The 25,668-nt window shown below is 36.3% G+C and overlaps 1 protein-coding gene across 2 annotated transcripts in view; it reads left to right on the top strand.

Moving 5' to 3' along the window:
* The window catches only part of LOC137243197 (micronuclear linker histone polyprotein), a 553,070-nt gene that overhangs the window by 242,515 nt on the left and 284,887 nt on the right, over nt 1-25,668 (top strand). For both annotated transcript variants that reach the window (XM_067770582.1, XM_067770581.1), the window contains one exon: nt 19,556-19,673. The gene's annotated coding sequence lies outside the window, so the exon portion shown is untranslated. The remainder of the gene's footprint in view (nt 1-19,555; nt 19,674-25,668) is intronic.

Genomic DNA, 25,668 nt, shown 5'->3' with positions numbered 1-25,668 from the left:
ATTAATACCTTTAATTTGATACCCATATCGTACAAACTCATTCTAGAGTCACCCCTGGTCCACCTTTATGGCGATCTTTCGAAAAGGCGAACACCTATAGAACGAAGGCCCACTCCCTTTTAAAAACACTCATTAACACCTTTCATTTGATACCCATATCGTACAAACAAAGTCTAGAGTCACCCCTGGTCCAGAAAGGCCCACTCCCTCTTAAAATACTCATTAACTCCTTTCGTTTGATATCCATATTGCACAAACGAATTCTAGAGTCACACCTGGTCCATCTTTATGGCGATATCTCGAAAAGGCGTCCACCTATAGAACTAAGGCCCACTCCCTCTTAAAATACTCATTAACTTCTTTCGTTTGATACCCATATTGCACAAACGAATTCTAAAATCACCCCTGGTCCACCTTTATGGCGATATCTCGAAAAGGCGAACACCTATAAAACGAAGGCCCACTCTCTTTTAAAAATACTCATTAACACCTTTCATTTGATACCCATATCGTACAAGCAAAGTCTAGAGTCACCCCTGGTCCACCTTTATGGCGATACCTCGAAAATGCGTCCACCTATAGAACTAAGGCCCACTCCCTCTTAAAATACTCATTAACTCCTTTCGTTTGATACCCATATTGCACAAACGAATTCTAGAGTCACACCTGGTCCATCTTTATGGCGATATCTCGAAAAGGCGTCCACCTATAGAACTAAGACCCACTCCCTCTTAAAATACTCATTAACTCCTTTCGTTTGATACCCATATTGCACAAACGAATTCTAAAATCACCCCTGGTCCACCTTTATGGCGATATCTCGAAAAGGCGAACACCTATAAAACGAAGGCCCACTCCCTTTTAAAAATACTCATTAACACCTTTCATTTGATACCCATATCGTACAACCAAAGTCTAGAGTCACCCCTGGTCCACCTTTATGGCGATATCTCGAAACGGCGTCCACCTATAGAACTAAGGCTCACTCCCTTTTAAAATACTTATTAACACCTTTCGTTTGATGCCCATATTGTGCAAACAAATTCTAGGGTCACCCCTGGTCCACCTTTATGGCGATATCTCGAAACGGCGTCCACCTATGGGACTAAGGATTACTCCCTTTTAAAATGCTCATTAACACCTTTCATTTGATACCCATATCGTACAAACGCATTCTAGAGTCACCCCTGGTCCATCTTTACGCCGATATCTCGAAAAGGCGTCCATCTATAGAACTTAGGTCCACGCCCTTTTAAAATACTCATTAATACCTTTCATTTGATACCCATATAGTACAAACGCATTCTAGAGTCAACCCTGATCCACCTTTATGGTTATATCCCTAAATGGCGTCCACCTATAGAACTATGGCCCACTCCCTCATAAAATACTCTTTAATGCCTTTCATTTGATACACATGTCATACAAACACATTCCAGGGTTTCCCTCGGTTCATTTTCCTACATGGTTATTTTCCCTTATATTGTCACCATAGCTCTCAACTGAGTATGTAATGTTCGGTTACACCCGAACTTAACCTTCCTTACTTGTTTATGCTCAGTTGAGCAGTGCTCACAGCGTATATTAAGTTTGATTGGATAACGGTTGGTTGTACAGGTATAAAGGAATCGAGATAGATATAGACTTCATTATATAAAAATCATCAGGATCGAAAAAAAATTTTATTGAGCCATGTCCGTCCGTCCGTCCGTTAACACGATAACTTTAGTAAATTTTGAGGTATCTTGATGAAATTTGGTATGTATATTCCTGAACACTCATCTCAGATCGCTATTTAAAATGAACGATATCGGACTATAACCACGCCCACTTTTTCGATATCGAAAATTTCGAAAAACTGAAAAAGTGCAATAATTCACTACCAAAGACAGATAAAGCGATGAAACTTGGTACGCGAGTTGAACTTATGACGCAGAATAGAAAATTAGTAAAATTTTGGACAATGGGCGTGGCATCGCCCACTTTTAAAAGAAGGTAATTTAAAACTTTTGCAAGCTGTAATTTGGCAGTCGTTGAAGATATCATGATGAAATTTGTCAGGAATGTTACTCCTATTACTATATGTACGCTTAATAAAAATTAGCAAAATCGGATGAGGACCACGTCCACTTTTAAAAAAAAAATTTTTTTTAAGTAAAAATTTAACAAAAAATTTAATATCTTTACAGTATATAAGTACATTATGTCAACATTCAACTCCAGTAATAATATGGTGCAACAAAATACAAAAATAAAAGAAAATTTCAAAATGGGCGTGGCTCCGCCCTTTTTCATTTAATTTGTCTAGGATACTTTTAATGCCATAAGTCGAACAAAAATTTACCAATCCTGTTGAAATTTGGTACGCATGGCCGTTAACACGATAACTTGGGCCAAAATCGACATATCTTTACTGAACTTGGTTCACGTACTTACCTGAACTCACCTTATCTTGGTATAAAAAATGAACGAAATCCGACTATGACCACGCCCACTTTTTCGATATCGAAAATTACGAAAAATGAAAAGAATGCCATAATTCTATACCAAATACGAAAAAAGGAATGAAACTTGGTAATTGGATTGGTTTATTGACGCGAAATATAACTTTAGAAAAAACTTTGTAAAATGGGTGTGACACCTACCATATGAAGTAGAAGAAAATGAAAAAGTTCTGCAGGGCGAAATAAAAAACCCCTTGAAATCTTGGCAGGAATACTGTTCGTGGTATTACATATATAAATAAATTAGCCATACCCGACAGATGATGTCCTGGGTCACCCTGGTCCACCTTTATGGCGATATCCCGAAATGGCGTCCACATATAGAACTATGGCGCACTCCCTTTGAAAATACTCTTTAATACCTTCCATTTGAAGCCCATGTCAATCAAACACATTCCAGGGTTACTCTAGGCTAAATGGTGATTTTCCCTGATTTTCCCTCTAAAGCTCTCAGCTGAGTATGTAATGTTCGGTTACACCCGAACTTAGCCTTCCTTACTTGTTTCTTTAATGTATAGAACCCGAAAAAATGGCCCTTTTATGAGAATTGTATCATGCCGTTTATTTACGATGCAACTTTCCTGGATTTGGTAGGTAGTACAATGGGCGATTTGTCCTTGCTAGCGCCGAAACATTAGAAACTCCCGAAGTGAGCAAGATATGGGCACATGCATCATACTTTTAACTTGTATGTATGTTCCTGGGTGTTACTATGGACAAGCGCATTTACACAGCATACTCGTGTTTAGTTTGGGATGCTGACTACAGGACCTAATTATTTTTATAACGAAACAAATTGTAAAATTTTTGTCGAATTTTGAAGTGCGAGAAACATGGTTTTTCACACTTTTTGAAGCCTAGATCTTGGCTGTTTTTTTGTTATAAGCTCCAAGAAATCTCGAAGCTTCGTTGTGAAATTCGCCGCTTTAAGAGGTTTTTGCGAAATCTGTGTATAATATATCCCAAGCCTGCTCATTTATTCGAATGCTGTAGTGCTAACGCTCGGTAAATTAGGACTCTGGTCAGCAGAAGACACGACACATCGTCCGACTTCACCACTCCTCACACAGCGCGCTCGTGATCTGCGTTTTAGGATCAGCAATAACTCCCTCTACCACTTCAAGGCACGGTAGTAAACCCCTTTGTAACACTCCATTAAATCGAAGAATGGAAACGGTCCGTATGGTTTGTTCTGCAACATCGTGATCATGAAGCTGAGAGTATATCCATTGATCTCGGCTACTCGATTGGCACCTCCACCCTTCTACACCATTCGTACTTGCCTGTCGCTTTCTGAGCTTACTGAATTTACGTTACTTACACTCTCTTAATGCGTATTTAATCGAAGTGATGACAAAGCAAATTCAACCTAACTCGCCGTGCAGAAGGAGGTCAAATAAAAAGAAAATTAGCATTGATTTCGATTAACTGATATATTGTTGTACCAAGACATTGTATGGAAAATATCAAGAAGAAGCAATGAGCGCATTACAGAATTCGCCTCGCATTATCCACGCCTGTCCCATCTATTATAGCTTTATCAACTTCTTTGCCTTGCAACCATATTTCCCTATAAAAAAGAACCTTATCTTCGTTATCTTTTCAGTGATACATCTTGGCCGAAGATTATATGCCCAACAGGGTATATTACTAGAGTAGCACCAATTCCCGAAGTGGCCCGGAAAACGATAAGAAATTGATTCGAATTAGACGATATTTAGAACACTATCACGAAATTGTACCGGAATCAGCAATGTTTGACTTTCTAAATCCAATGGGAATTCAGAACAGAAAAAGAACAAACAAAAAAATATCAAACACAACGTATTCGAAAAATTGTGTACTGAATTTTTCGAACAAATAAGGCCAGCCTAATAAAAATGTTTCTAAAAAAGATTTTCTTTCACTATGAAATGTTTGTTTATTATACAACCAGCTCATAATTGTTTTCGGTGTCTGATTTTTTAGAGAAATTCATTTGCTTATGCATGGCTGCGTGTATGCTTAGAGCAGCGTAAGTAAGTTTATGGCCCAGACACAATGAAGTTTTTCAAATTGATGCATTCAACGCAATCTTATGCATACCAGTAACATTGCCACAATCACGCAAGATGTTGTGTTTGTAAATATGAAGGAATTTCAGACTTGGCAATTGAAGTTTATTTCGCCTTGCCCATGCAAATACAAAATTTTTTTGTAATCACTGTTATAAACATTCTCCCTATACAACAAAAATACTGGCCAACATATTTTGTGTCCTATTCATTTGTTATATTGCAGTCTTTAACTGTCAAAAATGTAAGAAAATTTACCAACGAGTGGGAACTTACCCAAAACAAATGTCAAATTCTTCTTCTTATGCTTTCCTTGCAACAAAAGTTGGGAGTTGCCTACTTTTTCATGTCAGATGGCGCCAGTGTCACTCAATCTGCCGTTCTCAATAAAAATACGTGCAATCTACTCATAATGCATAAAATTGATTTAAACGCATCTATATGAAAAATTGCTTATGTGACGGGGCTTTAAATAAGTTTAGTAATATCCATATATTTATACATTTTAAAAAACATATATAATATTCACAAATTCATATGTACGAGTATATATATATACGAAATTTGAGCAAACATACATACGCACAAGCATATATAAAATATTTGCATAGTAAAATCTTTGGCTTAGCTGCACATTTTCTTTGGTCACTTTTTGTTGCGCTACTTCCAGCTGCTCTACTTTTTGTTTAGCATTGAATTCTCTGGTTTTTATACTCAGCTGAGCAGAGCTCACAGAGTATATTAACTTTGTTCGCATAACGGTAATCCGTAATGGCATAAACTAATCGAGAAAGATATAGACTTCTATATATCAAAATGATCTCGGTGAAAAAAGAAATTCATTTAGCCATGTCCGTCCGTCCGTCTGTCCGTCTGTCCGTCCGTCTGTAAACACGATAACTTGAGTAAATTTTGAGGTATCTTGATGAAATTTGGTATGCAGGTTCCTGGGCACACACCTCAGATAGCTATTTAAAGTGAACGAAATCGGAATACAACCACGCCCACTTTTTCGATATCGAAAATTTCGAAAAACCGTAAAAATGCGATAATTCATTACCAAAGATAGATAAAGCGATGAAACTTGGTAGGTACGTTGACCTTATGGCGCAAAATATAAAATTAGAAAACTTTTGGATAATGGGCGTTGCACCGCCGACTTTTAAAAGAAGTTAATTTAAAAGTTTTGCAAGCTGTAATTTGGCAGTCGTTGAAGATATGATAAAATTGGTAGGCACGTTACTCCTATTACTAAATGCGTGCTAAATAAAAATTAGCGAAATCGGATGACGTACACGCCCACTTTAAAAAAAAAATTTTTTTTGAAGTCGAATTTTAATAAAAACTTTAATATCTTTACAGTATAAAAGTAAATTATGACCCCAGTAATGATATGGTGCAACAAAATACAAAGATAAAAGAAAATTTCAAAATGGGCGTAACTCCGCCCTTTTTCATTTAATTCGTCTAGAATACTTTTAATACCATAAGTCGAACAAAAATGTACCAATCCTTGTTAAATTTGGTAGGGACATAGATTCTATGACGATAATTATTTTCAGTGAAAATGGGCGAAATCGGTCGAAGCCACGTCCAGTTTTTATACACAGTCGACCGTCTGTCCATCCCCTCGGCCATTAACACGATAACTTGCGCAAAAAACGATATATCTTAACTAAACTTAGTTCACGTACTTACCTGAAGTCACTTTATCTTGGTATAAAATATGGCCGAAATCCGACTATGACCACGCCCACTTTTCCGATATCGAAAATTACGAAAAATGAAAAAAATGCCATAATTCTGTATGTATTCAAATATGAAAAAAGAGATAAAACATGGTACTTGGATTGTTTTAATGACGCAAAATATAACTTTAGAAAAAATGTTGTAAAATGGGTGTGACGCCTACCATATGAAGTAGAAGAAAATGAAAAAGGTTTGCAGGGCGAAGTCAAAAGCCCTTGAAATCTTGGCAGGAATACTGTTCGTGGTATTACATATATAAATAAATTAGCGGTACCCGACAGAAGATGTTCTGGGTCACCCTGGTCCACATTTTGGTCGATATCTCGAAAACGCCTTCACATATACAACTAAGGGCTACTCCCTTTTAAAACCCTCATTAATACCTATAATTTGATACCCATATCGTACAAACACATTCTAGAGTCACCCCTGGTCCACCCTTATTTCGATATCTCGAAAAGGCGTCCACCTATAGAACTAAGGCCCACTACGTTTTAAATAATCATTAACACCTTTCATTTGATAGACATGTCATACAAACACATTCCAGGGTTACCCTAGATTCATTTTGCTAAATGTTGATTTTCCATTATTTTGTCTCCAAAGCTCTCAGCTGAGTATGTAATGTTCGGTTACACCCGAACTTATCCTTCCTTACTTGTTTTAGTTGGGAATATTTGTTGTTGTTTTTTTATATATCTTTTTACATTACTTTAGTAAATTTTATTTTGTTGCATTACTATATTTCTTTGCTCTCTTATTTTCTGCTATTGTTCGCATTATTGGCTTGTTGTTTTGTCATCGCAAACTGTTGTTGTTGTTGTTTAAGCATTTTTTTTTTTGTTGTTCTTGCGCTTATGCACATAAATTTCAATTTATTTTGGCGTCTTACGAGATACTTGCTTTATTTCTTATTTTCAGCTTGTTTTGTGTTTTTTATTCAAGTTTATTTTTTATGTATTTAATTAGCGAGCTTTGCTCATATTGCTTTATACAATGGTTTTTGTAATTGATATTAGAGAAAAATTGTACAGCGAACAACGGAACATTCATATGGCGTAGCAGCTAAAGGCTTGCACTGATATGAATGTTGGAGATTCGAGTTCAACGCTCAGCTCCCGAAAAGCTAGCTGATGAAGAAGTGAAATTCAGAAACATGTCCTAGTAACCATCGCCGTTTATTTTTTATTGTGCTGCTAAATTTATCTGCCTTTTGTATTACTCAAGAGGCGGTCAGTTTATCAGGTCATGATGACAATGATGATCAAGTTTATGTTGTAACGGCTTTCGCTTAGTTTGCACCCAGTTAACTTTAAAATTTTGAAGTTTGTATGTCACTGAATTTCTCTAAAGGCTTTGTTTTGTTTGGGTTCAAGAGGATTTGAGAATGCTGTAGATTCACAATTGGGTCCGTTTTCTTTCCTTTCATTCTGGGAAGTGGAGCAGAGTCGATCTATTCTAAAAAAAGTATGATGCGAGTTGTTTCAAATTTGGTCCAGGGAATGAAGAATTATTTATTGTGCAATTTTCTTCAAAGGAATAATGAGATTTTAATTTCAATACATCGATAGGGGTTTGTTAGGTTAATATATGGCAACCTTATTTATGACCACAATTAAACTTATAGGTCATCCTTTTAGTCGCTTCTCACTACAAGTGTACCTGCTGCAGGTATAATTTAAGCCCCTTATGTGTTGTACGGAGCTGTTCGCCTCTCTTATATCCATTACGGAACCTTTTCTCGCCATCTCATCTGAAATTGAATGCCTTCAATATCGCTGTGCCCTGCGACCCTGCAAAGAGAGAAATTGAGATGCCTTATAGATGCCAGTGAAGCTCGACACTTTCGGGCGATATTCATCTTTTTCACGTTGGATTCTTAAGCTTTTAAGTCTGCCTGGCTGTCGACAAAGATCGTTTAATTGGTATCTGGGACCATAAAGTCCTGGAGTAGCCTGGCTGTTTTTTTTTTATGGCGTATACCTCCGCCTGGAGAACACAGCATGCACCAAGAAGCGACCACGATTGAATTACCGGCAGATACTTTGAGTAAACTCAGGCTTAAGTTCTCAAAATTTGGAATAAATATTTATAGAGAATATATACATTTATGTTTGCTGTGTTACACCGCATGTATTGAATTTTGCACAATTTGCCCATACACACATTGAACTATCTCGGTACTTTAACTTCACGCTTCTTTTGGCGTTCCATTAATTGTCATTAGCTGTTCGTTGAATGGACCATTGAAAGATAGAAGCTGCGGAGGGAGCATATTGGGAGAAGTTAATAAAAGAGCAGCTGTGATGTAATAGGTAAATCCCATTGTATTTTTAATCGGAACTGCTCCCGCTTCCTTTATTTTCGGCCCCTCACTTCACCCTCTTATCATAAACACCTAGCATATATTGTTGTTTGTTTTCTTAAAGCTTTGTGTGTTTTTCGCTAAACTCACATAATTTCCTTTTATACTCTTGTTTGTGTATATATTTAGCCTACTTATCACTTTTGCTTTTTCTTTGTTGACTTTAGAAAATTTCTATAGCAAAAAGAGAAATTTTTTTATAAAATTAAATAAAGGAAAATATACATAACTTCTATAAGAAATTCTATACGAACAAAAAATCAACTTAGTTAAAAGAAGTATATGGACTTAGTCAGTAAGGATTGGAGTCTATATTTGAAGCTCGAATGGTGTGCATATTAAGAGCCTTAGGGTGTTAATGAGCCCAACAATTGCATAAAGGAGCTTTGTGATGAAGATAGATTAAAATGAGTCTCATATGACGCAGCCCAACTTAACTACACCACCCACCTATCTCAATTTTGTCAATTGAATCTGCGAAACAGATGCGCAAGCAGAAGAATACACAGAGTTCATTCAAATGCAAATATGAAAAGGAATTCAATTACGTGACTTATTTACATTTTCTAGCATCAAAGTAAACAATTAAACAAAAAATTGTTAAGTATTGCAAATATTTGTTATAACACAATCAAGTAAACATTGTTTTACAATTTGCATTTAGTTTATTACATATGTACATAGCTAAAGAGTAGATATTGTGCTACATATTTACATTTGTATGTATGTGTATTATACATGTTTTCACATCTAACTAGCACGTATCGATTTTCACACCTAACTGTTGATTTGGAGGAAGCAGCAAGGACGCAGATGACGTATGAAATACATATATAAACATTTGGGTCGTTCCGTATCAGTTCAACTATAACGGTGGTAGAAGTAGAGAAAGAAGAGGATATTTAAGATGATGATAATTACGAGAATGATGGTAATGATATTGCCGCTTACGGCGGAAGTAAATGTTTTCAGCAACGTTTAACGTTATTATAACAGATGGGTTATTGTCACATTTACGTGAAAAGTTATGATTGACGGTATGGCCTTGTTATGGTGGGGGTTATGGTGATGAGAGATGCTATTGTGTCTGTTGTGGTTACGGATTAAGTATCACCCTCAGTACCGGATTCAATAAAGTTAATGCGTATAGAATTATATCGACCTTTACGGATCCAATTACGGTCTCAAAAACAGTTACAGTTTATGTGATGGTAGAAGCTTAAGGGTGCTTTCGATAACATGGCTTCTAGTTCTGACTTCTCCTCTTTTCGTTCTTTTCCTCCATCTCAAATTAAGCCCACGCAATTAGCCAAATTAATAACATCTGAAAAACACATTTTCATCAACCTTCAAAAAGGAAAGTATAAAATACACATAAATTATTTTTCGCTGCCCTGCCAATCGCAACTGATATCCGTCGAAGAAAAAGTGCTTTCCGCAAGGTCATTCAAACCGCGTTGGCTCGTTTCATTCGCGCTGGGAGAATTCCAGCAATCAGGCCACTTTTCCAACAGGGGCCGCGACTTTACCGAGATTAGGTAACCTTGTAAAACAGCAAGATTCTGGCGACCCACAAATTAGGAATATAAACCTGCACATCAGATAGCTTGCAGACAAACGCAAGCGGAAGAAATGTGAAGAACACCTAAAAAACTGCATTCTCTCCACCAGCATATGTAAACTTTGGCCAAATGTTAAGTTCCTATTACTAAGCACAATGTAGCATATCTTGAGATTCATTCATTTGTACATACATATATTTTGACTAGTGCTATGACAGTCTACTCAGTATGTTGTCTCGTAACTTGAAGCTTATTCTATTTCAGTTTAAAACCACATGATGCACACAATTTATTCCCACGGTTTATTCTATTTATGCTTTAGTTTCATTTCCCACAACTTATTCCGTTTATGCGTAGGTTGCAGTTCCCAGCAATTATTCGAATTATGCTTAAGCTTCATTTCCCACAATTAGTATGTAAGTACGTATTAGTGTAGATATGTAATGTAGCTCATAAGAATTAATTAGAATAATTTTGTATAAATATGAATGAAACTTCCCTAGTAAAGCAATCATTGGTTTGACACCAACCACCAAAAAAAAAAACGGTATCTCTCATTATTTAGGAAGGCAAATTCACACATTTTACAACAATGACAAAATCTCGCGAACGCTTTTGCCCGCAATATATAATGAATTCCATGGATGGCAAGTCTAGATGGCCAACAGCTACTCTCACAAGCATAAACACAGCGCTTCCCGTATTACCAGCACCGCCAAAGTGGTTAAAGAAGTCATCGAACATGCTAAAGCGGGATTGGTATGTCGATGCTTAAAAACTTTCACCCCGAAGTATTAAAATATCTAGAGCTCGTCTTCAACCTGTCTACGGTATCTCGGAAAAATGACGAGGGGGGAGGAGAGAGGAATGGCCTGAAGATTTAATGTGGCCATATAAATCGTTCCCGAGATGGTCGGGCTAGCACCTTAATGGTGCTGTGTTACCGGAGCGTACCGGATCTGTATCCGGCAAAGGACCATCACATCGGATGCCTTCGGGGAGCAACCTTATCGCTACAACAACAACAACACCAGGTTATCGAAGAATTTCATAATTGACGTGGAATAATCCATACGTAAAAACCTAAAATTCTGTTTGCTTTTTCAGACAACTTTAGATGTTGGTGTATATATTTAGCAAGAAAATGTTATTTGAAATTTGTTATTTGATTTGACCATATAAAGTAAACGAGCTTTACAAATTTATACTTCTAATTTGCACGTAAATACTTTTTTATTGTACTAATACTATGTTTGCATGTGAAATTATAGTTTATATGAGTAAAACAACAAGCAAAAAAATTCAAGTTTTTTAAAGCAGTAAAGCACATCTGAAGAATTGAAAAACGAACGAACAAAATATTGAGAAAATGTAGTCATAAAATCATATAAAAGTTTCTCAGATGGCGCTGTAGGCAAGTTGTTGCAAATCTTAGTCATACAAGTAGACACTGGCAGAATAATAAAGTTAAATTTATAAATTCTGATCTATCAAGCTTTAATTATTCTATTTTACAATAGGTAAAGCAACAATATCTCAGTGAGTCAACAAGCAAGTGCTTTTTGAAGCTTTTGGGAATTGTTGCTTCAACAATTATCATAAATGGTACCCTAACTGGCGCCCGAGCACCTTCCAATGCGTGCTCACCAAATGACTTCCTAGAAACCCCTAAACGAATGCAAGTAGACGGAAAGTTGTTTGTAAATCGATTTGGTTCATATTTATAAGAAAAGGCATAGAAAAATATATTAACTACTTTATAGACAATTTAATAAAAAAAAAATTGTGATAAATTATAAAATAAAATTAAACTAAAATTAATCACGACTGCCTCTCTTGGGCTGTATTTAAACAACGCCTTGCTCAATGCAGCTTTCAAGACGTAGTTTACGTGGTTGATGGGACAATAACTGGGTTTGGTTACCTGATCCAGATAGCATCCTTTTAAATTCTTGCAGTATTTTGGTAAGGGAGCATTATGAAGAGAGCGAGCTTCCGGCGATAGTGGCAGGTTCTTTGGCTTCTAACTCCGATTCAGGTATATGTTTAGTGATACGATTGCCTTAAAAGTAAACTTAAATTAATTTGTTGAGGAATTTTCTAAGAAACGATTGTCGCCTGTTGGTATTACTGGAACTACTAGAAATCTTAGAAATATACAGCTCGATCTTAGAAGACTTAAATTTTTTTTTTAATAATTAAGACTTGGTGAAAATTTGTAGTTCTTTTGACTAATTTCATTCTTTGCTTCCAATCGTCGGACTCCAACTCTATATTTTGTGGAAGCAAGCGAGTTGAACGGATTTTGTTATAACGAGTTTTAAGCTTCTTGCAAATTTTTTTCGACTGATTTTTTAACTATTGATTTCTTCTATCTCCTCATACCAACATAACGTTGTAATATTTCTTTATATGGCGCCCGCGCAGGGACACGTCTAATGAGTTGACTAAGCGTAAAAAACAGCAAGCCCATTATTCATACACCCGGTACACCTAATTCACAATCCTAGAAGATTTCCTCAACTGAAATGTATTACTAATAAAAAAAAACATAAGGGTATATTTTAAGGGTTTATTTTCCAGTGCTCATTGGCTTGGCAGAACAACGGAATGTAAGACATCATTTTCAGGTCAAAAAATAGGGAGCTTGAGAAAATAATGAGTTTCCGGAAGAAAACGAGCTCATAAATCATGTATAGTATGCAGAAGTATCAAAGTCAAAAACGAGAACAAACAAAGCGGAAAACTTGAAAGAAAATCAAAAGAATTTCAAGCAGATGTATTAAATAAAAACTTATTTAAACTAAAACTCAGAGTTCGCATACACATGCATACATAAGTGAACAGAATAAGGATTAACATATGCACTTAAGCACATTTAAATGCGTACGATTATACAACTCATGCATGCAACATGTGGCACAGTTAAGTCCGCATGCATTTATGTTTAAGTAAATGTGTAATATGTGATAAATTTTCGTCATTTATTCATTTATTTGCTTTGGACTCGACTAAATCCATCACTTAGTCAGTCAAGCCCAAAATGAATTTGAAACAAAAAATGAGCTAAGCAAAATGAGAAAAGTCGTTCCGTGCACAACCTTGGCCTTAGTTGAAAGTGAAATTAAATGCACACACATACACTCAAACACCCACACATTTATATGGAAGGTGAATTGCTATTAAAATATTAACATAACTTGTAAGATTTGAAAGTATGTTGATGCTAATGTCTGCTAATGTGTGTGTGTGTGTGTGTGTCCTCTATATACGTTAACCCTGCAACCTTGTGCGTTACGTTATCCACACGTTAGACGCTCGTTAAATTAAACTGTGAATGGGTTGTTAACATACAGACACATACAGTAGGCGCTAAAATAAATGATAGTTGAGTTAAGTTGGCTTTTAATATGAAAATTTATAAAATTCTTTTGAAACGATTACATGCATTTTAAACTATATTATATTTATATATATTTATATTAAAAAAATAAAAATAAAAAGGATGTGTGTACTAAATATATATAAAACATAAAAAGTTTTAAATATTTCTTTTTCTAACATATTTTTTAAATATTTTCACAAAAAAATAATTTGGAAAAATATTAAAATTTTATTGAACTTCAAATTATCTAATAAATCAGGACCAACATTTTAAAAAGGAATTAAAAAAGTTAAGATTTTGAATTTTTACAATAAAATTTTTTATTTAAAACTAGCAGACCCGGCAGACGTTGTACTGCCCTAAATGTGGTCTATCTGCATACATTTTAATAAGCTTTTTCCGTATAACTCTGCCCTCGCCCCTCTACATTTTTTCCTAATCTTTGTATTCACTCCTCCCTCAACATTTTCCGCTTCATCTATTTCCATCTTCGTCTCATTCTATGTCTTTCTCAGTCTCCTTCTCTTTCTCTCTTTTCTCACCATCACGTTTTTCTTATTCTTCTTCATATCTTATTGCCAGTCCCAGAGGGTGGTATGTATTTTTTTAGTCCCATTCCGAGTCTCAGTCCCAGTCCCACTCCGAGTCTCAGTCTGAGTCTCAGTCCCAGTCCTAGTCCTAATCCTAATCTCAGTCCATCTCTGGTCTACTTCCCGGAAAAAAACATCCTAAATACTAATATAGGCAAATTGATATACCAAATTTCAGGCAAATCGAATAGGATGTATGTAAATACCTATGTGGGTATTATTAATTCATGCCTTTATTTCGGCTTCGCATGCATATTTATCAGTTTTGCCAGGATGATGCGACTAAATCGAATATCACAATGAAAATTACTTTAAAGCTCTCAGCAACAGTTTTCATTTGATATCCATAATACACACACATTCTAGGGGTATCCGGGTCCATGTTTTGGCCTATATCTCGAGCCCTAGTCACCAATAGGTATGAAAACTACCCTCTACTAAAGCACTCATCAACAGCTTTCATTTGATATCCATATTCTATAAACACATTTTAGGGGTACCCGGGTCCATGTTTTGGCCTATATCTCGAGACCCCGTTCCTCGATCCTGAATATTCTGTACTATAAACCTCACGGAGCCGGGACCTTTCCAACGAATGCCAAGCCGTGGGAAACGGTTCGTGCGTTCTGGAGTTATAGCGTCAGGAGGAAAAACACGACTTATTATACTCAGTTGAGCAGAGCTCACAGAGTATATTAAGTTTGATTGGATAACGGTTGATTGTACAGGTATAAACGAATCGAGATAGATATATACTTCCATATATCAAAATCATCAGTATCGAAAAATAATTTGATTGAGCCATGTCTGTCCGTCCGTCTGTCCGTTAACACGATAACTTGAGTAAATTTTGAGGTATCTTGATGAAATTTGGTATGTAGGTTCCTGGGCACTCGTCTGAGATCGCTATTTAAAATGAACGATATCGGACTATAACCACGCCCACTTTTTCGATATCGAAAATTTCGAAAAATCGAAAAAGTGCGATAATTTATTATCAAAGACAGATAAAGCGATGAAACTTGGTAGGTGAGTTGAACTTATAACGCAGAATAGAAAATTAGTAAAATTTTGACAATGGGCGTGGCACCGCCTACTTTTAAAAGAGGTTAATTTAAAAGTTTTGCAAGCTTTAATTTGGCAGTCGTTGAAGATATCATGATGAAATTTCGCAGGAACGTTACTCCTATTAATATATGTATGCTTAATAAAAATTAGCAAAATCGGAGAACGACCACACCCACTTAAAAAAAAATTTTTTAAGTCAAATTTGAAAAAAAAAGTTTATATCTTTACAGTACATAAGTAAACTATGCCAACATTCTACTCCAGTAATGATATGGTGCAACAAAATACAAAAATAAAAGAAAATTTCTAAATGGGCGTGGCTCCGCCCTTTGCATTTAATTTGTCGAGGATACTTTTAATACCATAAGTCGAACAAAAATTTACCAATCCTTGTGAAATTTGGTAGGGACATAGACTCTAAGACGATAACTGTTTTCTGTGAAAAAGGGCGAAATCGGTTGAAGCCACGCCCAATATGGTAGGGGCTTAGACTCTAGGACGATAACTGTTTTCTGTGAAAAAGGGCGAAATCGGTTGAAGCCACGCCCAGTTTTTATACACAGTCATCCGTCTGTCCTTCCGCTCGGCCGTTAACACGATAACTTGAGCATAAATCGATATATCTTTACTAAACTCAGTTCACATACTTATCTGAACTGACTTTGTATTGGTGTAAAAAACGGCCGAAATCCGACTATGACCACGCCCACTTTTTAGATATCGAAAGTTACGAAAAATGAAAAAAATGCCATAATTCTATACCAAATACGAAAAAAGGGATGAAACATGGTAATTGTATTGGTCTATTGACGCAAAATATAACTTTAGAAAAAAACTTTGCAAAATGGGTGTGCCACCTACCATATTAAGTAGAAGAAAATTAAAAAGTTCTGCAGGGCGAAATCAATAGCCCTTGGAATCTTGGCAGGAATACTGTTCGTGGTATTACATATATAAATAAATTAGCGGTACCCGACAGATGATGTTCTGGGTCACCCTGGTCCACATTTTGGTCAATATCTCGAAAACGCCTTCACATATACAACTACGATCTTACTTACTTACTTAATTGGCGCTTAACCGTCTAAACGGTTATGGCCGTCCAACAAGGCGCGCCAGTCGCTCCTTCGCTCCGCCAACCGGCGCCAATTGGTCACACCAAGGGAGTTTAAATCGCTTTCCACCTGGTCCTTCCAACGGAGTGGGGGCCGCCCTCTACCTCTGCTTCCATAGGCGGTTTCCGATAGAAACACTTTCTTGGCCGGAGCATCATCTTTCATTCGCATAACATGGCCTAGCCAGCGCAGCCGCTGCGTTTTAATTCGCTGGACTATGTTGATGTCTGCGTATAGCTCGTACAGCTCATCATTAAATCTTCTTCGGTACTCGCCATCGCCAACGCGTAGAGGTCCATAAATCTTTCGAAGAACTTTTCTCTCGAACACTCCCAAAGCCGCTTCATCTGCTGTTGTCATGGTCCATGCTTCTGCCCCATATAGCAGGACGGGTACGATAAGTGACTTGTAGAGTATGATTTTCGTTCGCCGAGAGAGGACTTTACTTTTCAATTGCCTACCTAGTCCAAAGTAGCATTTATTGGCAAGATTGATTCTTCGCTGGATTTCAGTGCTGATGTTGTTGCTATTGTTGATGCTGGTTCCCAAATAAACGAAGTCTTTTACTATTTCGAAATTATGGCTGCCAACAGTAGCGTGGTTGCCAAGGCGCATATGCGCTGACTCTTTGCTCGATGACAGCAGGTACTTCGTTTTGTCCTCATTCACCATCAAACCCATCTTTACCGCTTCTTTTTCCAGCTTGGAGTAAGCAGAACTAACAGCAACAGAACTAACTACAACTACGATCACTCCCTTTTAAAATACTCATTAATACCTTTCATTTGATACACATATCGTACAAACAAATTCTAGAGTCATGCTGGTCCACCTTTATGGCCATATCTCGAAAAAGCGTCCACCTATAGAACTAAGCCCATGCCCTTTTAAAATACTCATTAACACCCTTCATTTGATACCCATATCGTCCACATATATTCTAGAGTCAGCCCTGGTCCACCTTTATGGCGATATCCCTAAATGGCGTCCATCCATAGAACTATGTACTACTCCCTCTTAAAATACTCTTTAATGCCTTCCATTTGATACACATGTCATACATGTCAACACATTCCAGGGTTACCCTAGGTTCATTTTCCTACATGGTGATTTTCCCTTATTTTGTCTCCATAGCTCTCAGCTGAGTATGTAATGTTCGATTACACCCGAACTTAGCCTTCCTTACTTATTATATTATAGATTTAGGAAACACTCCGAGTGTATTCTTGCCATGAAAAGTTACTAGTATTAACTCATCTACTAATTGCAGATGCTTTTCGGAGTCGGCGTAAAACATGTAGTTCCCGTATGGTCCCGTTGAGCAACGGCTTTGCTGGGGAAAGCCATCCTAACCTTAACTGAATACAAAACCCGTTTTAAAGATTTTTTTTAACGCTCACTGTAAGCAAGTTCGTTCAAAGGGATGGGACCTCACTTTTGGATGCATATGTGGCCCAGTGGCAAACAGATTCTTATTGTGGCTCGCTATTGGAACGTGTGGAAACGTCACTTTTGTTTGAGTAAAGGTTTACATGTTTACATCTCAGGCTCACATGTTGCAAATGAATGTGTGTACATATGTATATACACTTTTGTATTTGTATTATGGTAAGCCATTGTTTAAATAAATACTCAGCAGTAAAATGTCAAACCACTTGGTGGAAACTCTGGTTTACATTAGAGGATTTTCTTCTTTGATTGAATTGGTCACATAACTCACATATAAAAGATTATGTTTGGGAGTACTGGGGTATTCAAAGTTGGAAAAATCCGTAACTCAGACCCATGCTCTCTTCCATGTAATTCGAATAATTGCTATTTATATATATATTTTTTCGCATAACTCGAAGTAATATGAGAGCAACATAAGTATTTCTATGCGAATTATGTCAGAAGATGCCTCTTAGGACATTCTCTGGCATATCATGCTTGCTTAAATGGAAAAAGGTAGGTGAGACGACTGGTTGTGCATCAGACTTATACTAGTTTTGAAGTTGTTTACACCCAGTTGTTACGCCTTCAATGTTCTAAGAAGCATTTATACACTGAAAGAAAAAGACTAGTAAAATCAACCGAAATTTCTGTCAATTTTTATCAATCGCAACAAGATGTTGAATCAACTGCGCACAAATTGTTGATTCGTAATTGACCGTTTTAGTAGTCAAATGAACAAAAAAAGTTGTTGCGACAGCTTTGTACGAAATTACCTATATTGCGGCATTTGCAAGGCACACGAGTTTTCACTGAGGTCTTTTCATGGCAGAAATACACTAGGAGTGCTTGCCGAACAGTGCCAAGGGGCGACTCCGCTTTGGAAAATTTTCCTCTAATTGAAAAACCTTATTTCTAAATTTTTTATGTTGCTTTGCTCGGGGTTGTGAACCCAGGGTCTTCGGTGTGGTAGGCGGAGAACGCTACCATCACACCACGGCGGCCGCCATATACATACGTAAATATGTGCATACATAAGTACAAAGTAGAGAGTGCAGTGAGCGTAAAATTCTTTTTGAAATTTGCTCATGTATTGACTGTTGATCGCTGTTGAAATGACCAGTTAGATCAGTTGTGTGAAAAAAAAAAATCAGTTAGATTGATTAGGAATCTGTCAATTTTACAGAATTTCGTTAACCTAAGAGCGACAATTTCTCTTCTGTTGAAATGAATAAACTAATTTGTTAGCTTGACAAAGAACTCGGTCGAATTAACCATAATTCGATCAATTTCACCGAATTTTCGTTAAGTCAAGAACAACAGAACCGAATTGTTCATTTTACTAGCACCATTTCTTTCAGTGTACCTTTATGTATGTGTTTATACATTTAAGCTTGTTTAAGCTAAGGAGCTAAATATACAAAAAAAAAAAAAATCGTACACTTCGTGTTTGTTGGTGTTTGGTACTATAAATCGTGGCAAAACAATCCGCAACTGATGTTGACCTTTAAGGCAAATACTTATCAGACTTGTCGGAAATATGATGCTTTACAAACTAAAATGAGGAGGTAGATATATTACAAAAAGTGCTCATATCGGAACATACGTATGTATATATACATATTATATCCCCAAGTTCACCACTGTTATATGGGGCATGCAGCATTAATGCCATTGTTTTATATTATAATAATAAATTTCTTAAGTAGTAATGTGCTCTTCTCATAAAAAGTTCATGACCGTGGAGATGATTATGGAACGCACGTATTCCATGAGCATCAAAATTTCCTTGAAATATTGATTGCCAAGGCAGGAATTACAAAATTTTTAATCCAGAATGTCCGTCTAAGGTAAGTGTGTGTTATCTATTTCTCATCGACAAACTATCGCTTTGTGAAAGATAACAAATGCTATTAATAAGTTACCTATTTATTCACCGAGTTATCGTATTGTTATCGATTAATTCGATTAATCGGAAAAAGTTTTCAATTTGTTATCAGAAAATTTGGACTAGTTTTTAAAAAGTTATCGACGTAGTTATTGCTTTATAATGAAAACTGGTAGAAAAATTATCGACGTGTTACCAAAAAGTTAGTGATTTGTCATCGAAAAGTTATCGTTTTATTATCAAAGTGTTACCAAACTTTTGTCGATTTGCAATCCATTTTTATCAAAAAGTCATAAATTTTTTGTCGAAAAGTTATCGATCTGCTATTAAGAGATTATCGAATTGTTACCAAAAAGTTATCGACATGTTATCGCAATATGTCGATTTTTTATAAAAACATGATCGAGTTTTTATCAAAAATTTATCGGATTCTTATTGGAGTTATCAACATGTTATCGATATAGTATCGCCGACTCATCAAATTGCTTGAAATAGATGTCGCTGAATTCAATATAAAATGGATGGTTTATTCCATGTAACAAATGATAAGTCATGATAATAATTCACTGCCGATAATGAGCCGATAATATATTCGAACTTCGCGATAACATGATATTGACGCCTTTTTTTGTCGCAGAGAAGTTGTTCAATTATTGTCTCTTTTCAAACCCGTCCTACGGATGAGGAGTGCCTGAATGCGTATATGTCTACTGGCATAAAGTGTATCTCACCAAAAGCCAATTAGAAATACCGAGGTTCCCAAATAGCTTTTCGTGAATGCGAACAGTCCGATAACTGTGACTCGGCTCCTAAGGTAGAAATGCCCCAATTCTTTATTTGATAAAAAAAGGGTTATCTTGCCCAAGTAGACTTCATAAATGCCTATTGCACCTCTTTATCTGTGCTAAAGAGAATCCATAAAGCATTTTTTAATGACTGGCCAATGATAAAAATTCCATCAACTTTCACCAGCTAATGCATGGCTCTTGCGGTATTGGTCAGTCCCCGGATCTCTGCTTTCTAGCTCATAGAGGCCCCCTTTTATTGATGCAACTATCATCTAGATTCACAAGCACAATGCACCTACGCCTATTGGCTTAGTTTTTTATCTCTTTTACAAAGTATCTCTCTTCGTGTCAAAATAAAACTCAATAGTATCGTTGGGCGAGTATCCCTTTTTTATCGGCATATCCTGCCTTTCGCAAACGATATGGTCTTCCATAGCCGGCTCAAAAGAGCATATGCGCTGTTATACATACTTTTAAGCCCTTTCAATTGAGAGAAGTTTGCTACGCCGCGAGCCACCCTTCCAATTTTGCAGCTGCGATGCAGAAACCTTAAGGGATATTATCTCCCTGCCTCTCCCGTGATTGCGCAGCCCCTTATTCCAAATTTTGTTTCTGCTATGGATCGATGCGTGTGAATTAGGGGCCACCTTTTTGTCTAAAGCTGTACTTACCATCAGTCCACGGATCACTTTATGGCGCCCCGATTGGAACAACGCTTTCTTCAATTGATACCTTTTATATAGCCTGAAAATTTGAAGTTGGAGGCATCTAGCAAAAAAGGTAACACTAACATAAGTTATTATAAATAACAACCTCATCAAACTAGTACCTGCCGTCACTACAGGCTCTGTATCAGCAAATGCGAAAAGGTAAACATCAACCTTCATAGTCTCTGCATCATCCTCACACTCCTATCCCTCCGGCTGCGGTAATGTCATTATTGTCTATACTGCCACTCAGCTGCTGCCCAACTGTTACCTCCCAATCATCGACGCTGCCGACTACGGTCCTGGGTGGCTACAGCTGATCGACTACTCCCACGATTGCTTGCCCAATTACAATGTTAACTCATTTATACTGAGTTTTTATTTAGAGGGGTATTACGGGACCTCTATTTTAACTATTGATTCGAGCTTTTGATATTCTATTATAATAATACAGTCAAATCTGTAAATTCTCAAGTTAAATAAAATACAGTTTTTTTAATTCGGATTAAACGAGCAGTTTTGTCGCAACTCGAAATTGAGTATGGTGACTTATTTAATTTTCACGACCCGAACAAAAAACAGAATCCTTCTGATCAAACATATTGACTGAGCCAAATACTCTAGAAAACAAGACTTCAATTGAAGTGAAAAAAGGGAGCAACTTATAATACTTACAATTTTGTTTAGCGCAAATCTGCTCAGTACTATTTGCCTCCTATATGCAGAATCTTCCGCAAAAGCTTAAAAATTTCAAACTTGAAATTCCACCTTGAAAACTCCATATTATTGTATATCTCTATGAACTTCGGCGCTTAGCAACAAATACTTTTAACGACTTGCTTGCGCTTTTGTCGACAACATTTAACCTACCATTAAATCCACAAACTCTTTACAATGGATCATAACACCATAGAATCTTTATTATTTTGGGAGACATTTAAAAATTTGACCCAAACATACAAACTATGGCATTTTGCTACTAAACGTAATGCTTTTTTGTTGGTATCTTCTTTCAGTGGTAGTGCCATTGTCACAGGTAGCACGACTATACACACACAGTGGCACATTAACAAAGAAATTTATATATTCATAGAATATCAACACTTGCTCTCGTTGTATGCATCCTACGCACCCAGACGCTCATTGAGAGAAATTAAATATAACACCAATCTTTAGTATAGAGTATGAGTTTCTCTCTAAAAACTTACAAAACTAATTAGAACATTTTTAATTTGGTGCCAAAACCAAACAATGAAAACAGTGGATGAAGTAGCAGAAGCAGCGGGAGTAGAGAAATATTAGCTTGGTGGAGCAAATTCGAGTGTTTGAAGGCTAATGCGTTCGTATGTGTGTGTGGATGCATGTATTTATGCACTTTTGTGTCACTTGAGCTGTCGCAGGAAATTTCTAAATGTCGTTATATGTTCTGGTATGCAAATTACTAACTTGTGTTGTACTCCCTCTTATTTGCATAATGAACTTTAAAATGTTTTCCTATTTGTTAAATACACACAAAATGTCTTCAAAGACACCAAATTCTACTTAAATTAATTAAAGCAACGAAAATTGAGTATATCCTTACACAAATGAAATGAATCAAACAATTTGTCGGGTGGCCGCCGTGATGTCGTGGTAGCGTGCTCCCCCTACCACAACTAAGGCCCTGCGTTCAACTCCCGGGCAAGAAAACAATTTTTAAAGCGGGATAGCCCCTCGGCAGTATTTGATAAACACTGTGAGTATATTTCAGCCAAGAAAAGCTTTTCAGTGAAAATTCACCTGCCATTTCTAGGCGGAATGAAGCATGTAGGCACCGTCCCTCCAATTTGTAGGAAAAATAAAAAATAGCACGATGCAAATGCGAAGAGAAGCTCTCCTTTATCTCATCGGAGGTAAGTTCGGACAAGTATTTATTTATTTTATTAAACGGTTTCTGGCTGATAAAAATATATTTGTTTTTGAATGTAAAATTTCTAAGCTTTTATATTGAACGTAGTACCCAATCACACTTTGAGCGAAAGAAAAGTAAATAATAAAAAAAAGAAAAATAAAGGAAAAGGAAAAAGAAAGTTATCGGGGTTTCATTGAAAAGTCATGCTTAAGTTAAGCATTTATCGATATGTTATAAGGAAGTTAACGGTATGTTATCGAAATGTTACAAAATTACTATCGGAAAAGCTATTGGTAACAACCGATACCGGCAAGTTATAATTGACGGGTAATCAATCGGCTATTTATTGGTTACTTATCGGCTTGTTCTTGACATGTATGTGTTCCTATTCTCGTAAGGAGTCATTGTCAAAAGTCAATAAAACGCCGATAAGAATTCATAGCACTCTCATAATAAATCGATAAATTTTTGTTAACTATTCGGTAATTTTTCAGTAAATAATCGATAATTTTTTGAAAACAAATCGATAATTTTTTATAATATGTCTATAACTTTTCAATATATATCATTATAATACATTCATCAATAGTAGGTGCTTGATCGCCTAAGCGATTTCGGCCGTTTCTTTTTCAACGTTTCTAACGTTTTCGAATTTTGCTCAGTTTATTTTGACATATATTTCGTGCAATCAATAAAAAAATGTCTGTATATATTTCATTTTATCTAACCAAGTAAGGAAAACTAGCATTCAAAATTAGTATGAGAATATACAATTTGCATCCCAAGCCTAAATATATATTTTTTTTTCCTGAGCTCCCAAATATTAAACACACATTTAAAATCTGCGTTTGTTAGCTCAAATACGCTTAATCGTGCGTTTTGTACACACACTCACATGAAAAATTCCCTTGACCAAATATATGTCATGTTGATATGTTCAAGCGATAGATAATTGAAATAATTCTGCCTGCTGTGAGTGACCGTCCGACTGGCAAGTATTTGATTTTCTATTATAATTTGTCAATTAAGTCCTTTGCTGGTAGGTGTTCCATCTGATTTTGAAGCTAACAAATAGAAGCTAATTAAATTGTTTTTGTGAGTGAAGTGATGAGTCGTTTTTGATTTGAGAAAATGAATTGTGTTTGTCTAGCATGGGAGTTCGAAACGTGCTAGCTTTTGTTATTAATGACTATATGTCTGTGCGATTTAATGAGCATGTGATGTGATATCATTAGTATGCAGACAATGTTAAAATTAGTATATTTGGTCTAAGCTGAGACTACTTTGAGGAGATGTTTATACGCGAATTTGTTGAAGAGTTCGGAACTTGGACGCTTATGCTATGTGAGGTATAACTAGCCTGTTAGCGTCAATAACGAGTGCTCTTATATAAGTATTTTACAGTTAATTCAGTGATTGTCTTATGCAACTTCCAGGCTTGAAGTACAGCGAATATTCAAGTTAATGTGGATATGTCGTATATCCATCTAAGAAACGGATTCATTATACGAATGCCAAATATTTTTGGAGAGTTTATAAAACTTCAACCAAATCGATTATGGCATCACAAAACTAATTTTTAGGGTTGCGGCTATAGAAGTACTATAAATTTTTCTGTTTCTGAAAAACTAAAGACTGAACTTTGGTGATAACTGTTAATAACACTAAGTAGCTCACAAATTAAAAAAAAGGTGTGTTAAAGCTTCAATGCTTTTTCGTAACCAATATAAACTTTATGATTTAAGAGAACAGAGTGGCTCGTTCTGGCTGCTCAAAAAACGTCTATTGTACCCGTGGCGAATCCTTTCTATAACAGCCGAGGAACCCCAAGTTTCACATGGATCTAGGGGGTGGGAGGTCGTTATGGGCTAGAAGTTTTCATGTGGTCATACCAAATCGTTCCTGAGTTGGTCGGGTTAGTACCTTAATAGTGTTTGTTACCAGAATGTACCGAATGAGCATCCAGCAAAGGACCTTCAACATTGATAACACTCCCCAGGGCCTTCGTGGAGTGTCCTCATCGCTATAACAACAACAACAACGCACTAACGAACGACTGGTTGTACAAAGTTGGTCAGCACTGCATGGGCTGGCTTCTGATTGCTATTAATGTATGTATTGCAATTGTATAAATGCACGATTTGTTAATTTATTATTGTAAAAAAAATATAACACGTCTACGACTTTTCAAGTATAGTGAACTTGTTAAAGAACAAATAATAATATAGAATGGCGTAAATTAAAAGAAAAATAGCCCACATTTCCACTCTTTTCGTGAAGTTTTCTCGAAGTATGCATTTCCTATTGAAAAAATGAAACCGCATTAAATCGTATTTTGGGGACGAAATTTGTATGGAAAATGCATAAAAAATGCTTAATATGCGCTGAGCACGAACAGTCCATTTGATTTCACAGAATCAAAGTAGGGTTTATGTACTAAGTATATGTACGTCTAACTCTGTTATCAATACGATTCGTTAGCTAACTAATAACGAGATTATATATGTTAGGCGAAACGTGATAAATTCCTTTTGAAATTGTAATAAATTTGTTTACGTCTGCAATTACGCA

Source organism: Eurosta solidaginis, chromosome 3 (genome assembly GCF_040869045.1).
Source record: "Eurosta solidaginis isolate ZX-2024a chromosome 3, ASM4086904v1, whole genome shotgun sequence".
Taxonomy (NCBI): Eukaryota; Metazoa; Arthropoda; class Insecta; order Diptera; family Tephritidae; genus Eurosta; species Eurosta solidaginis.
This window is presented reverse-complemented; position numbering and strand designations above follow the sequence as displayed.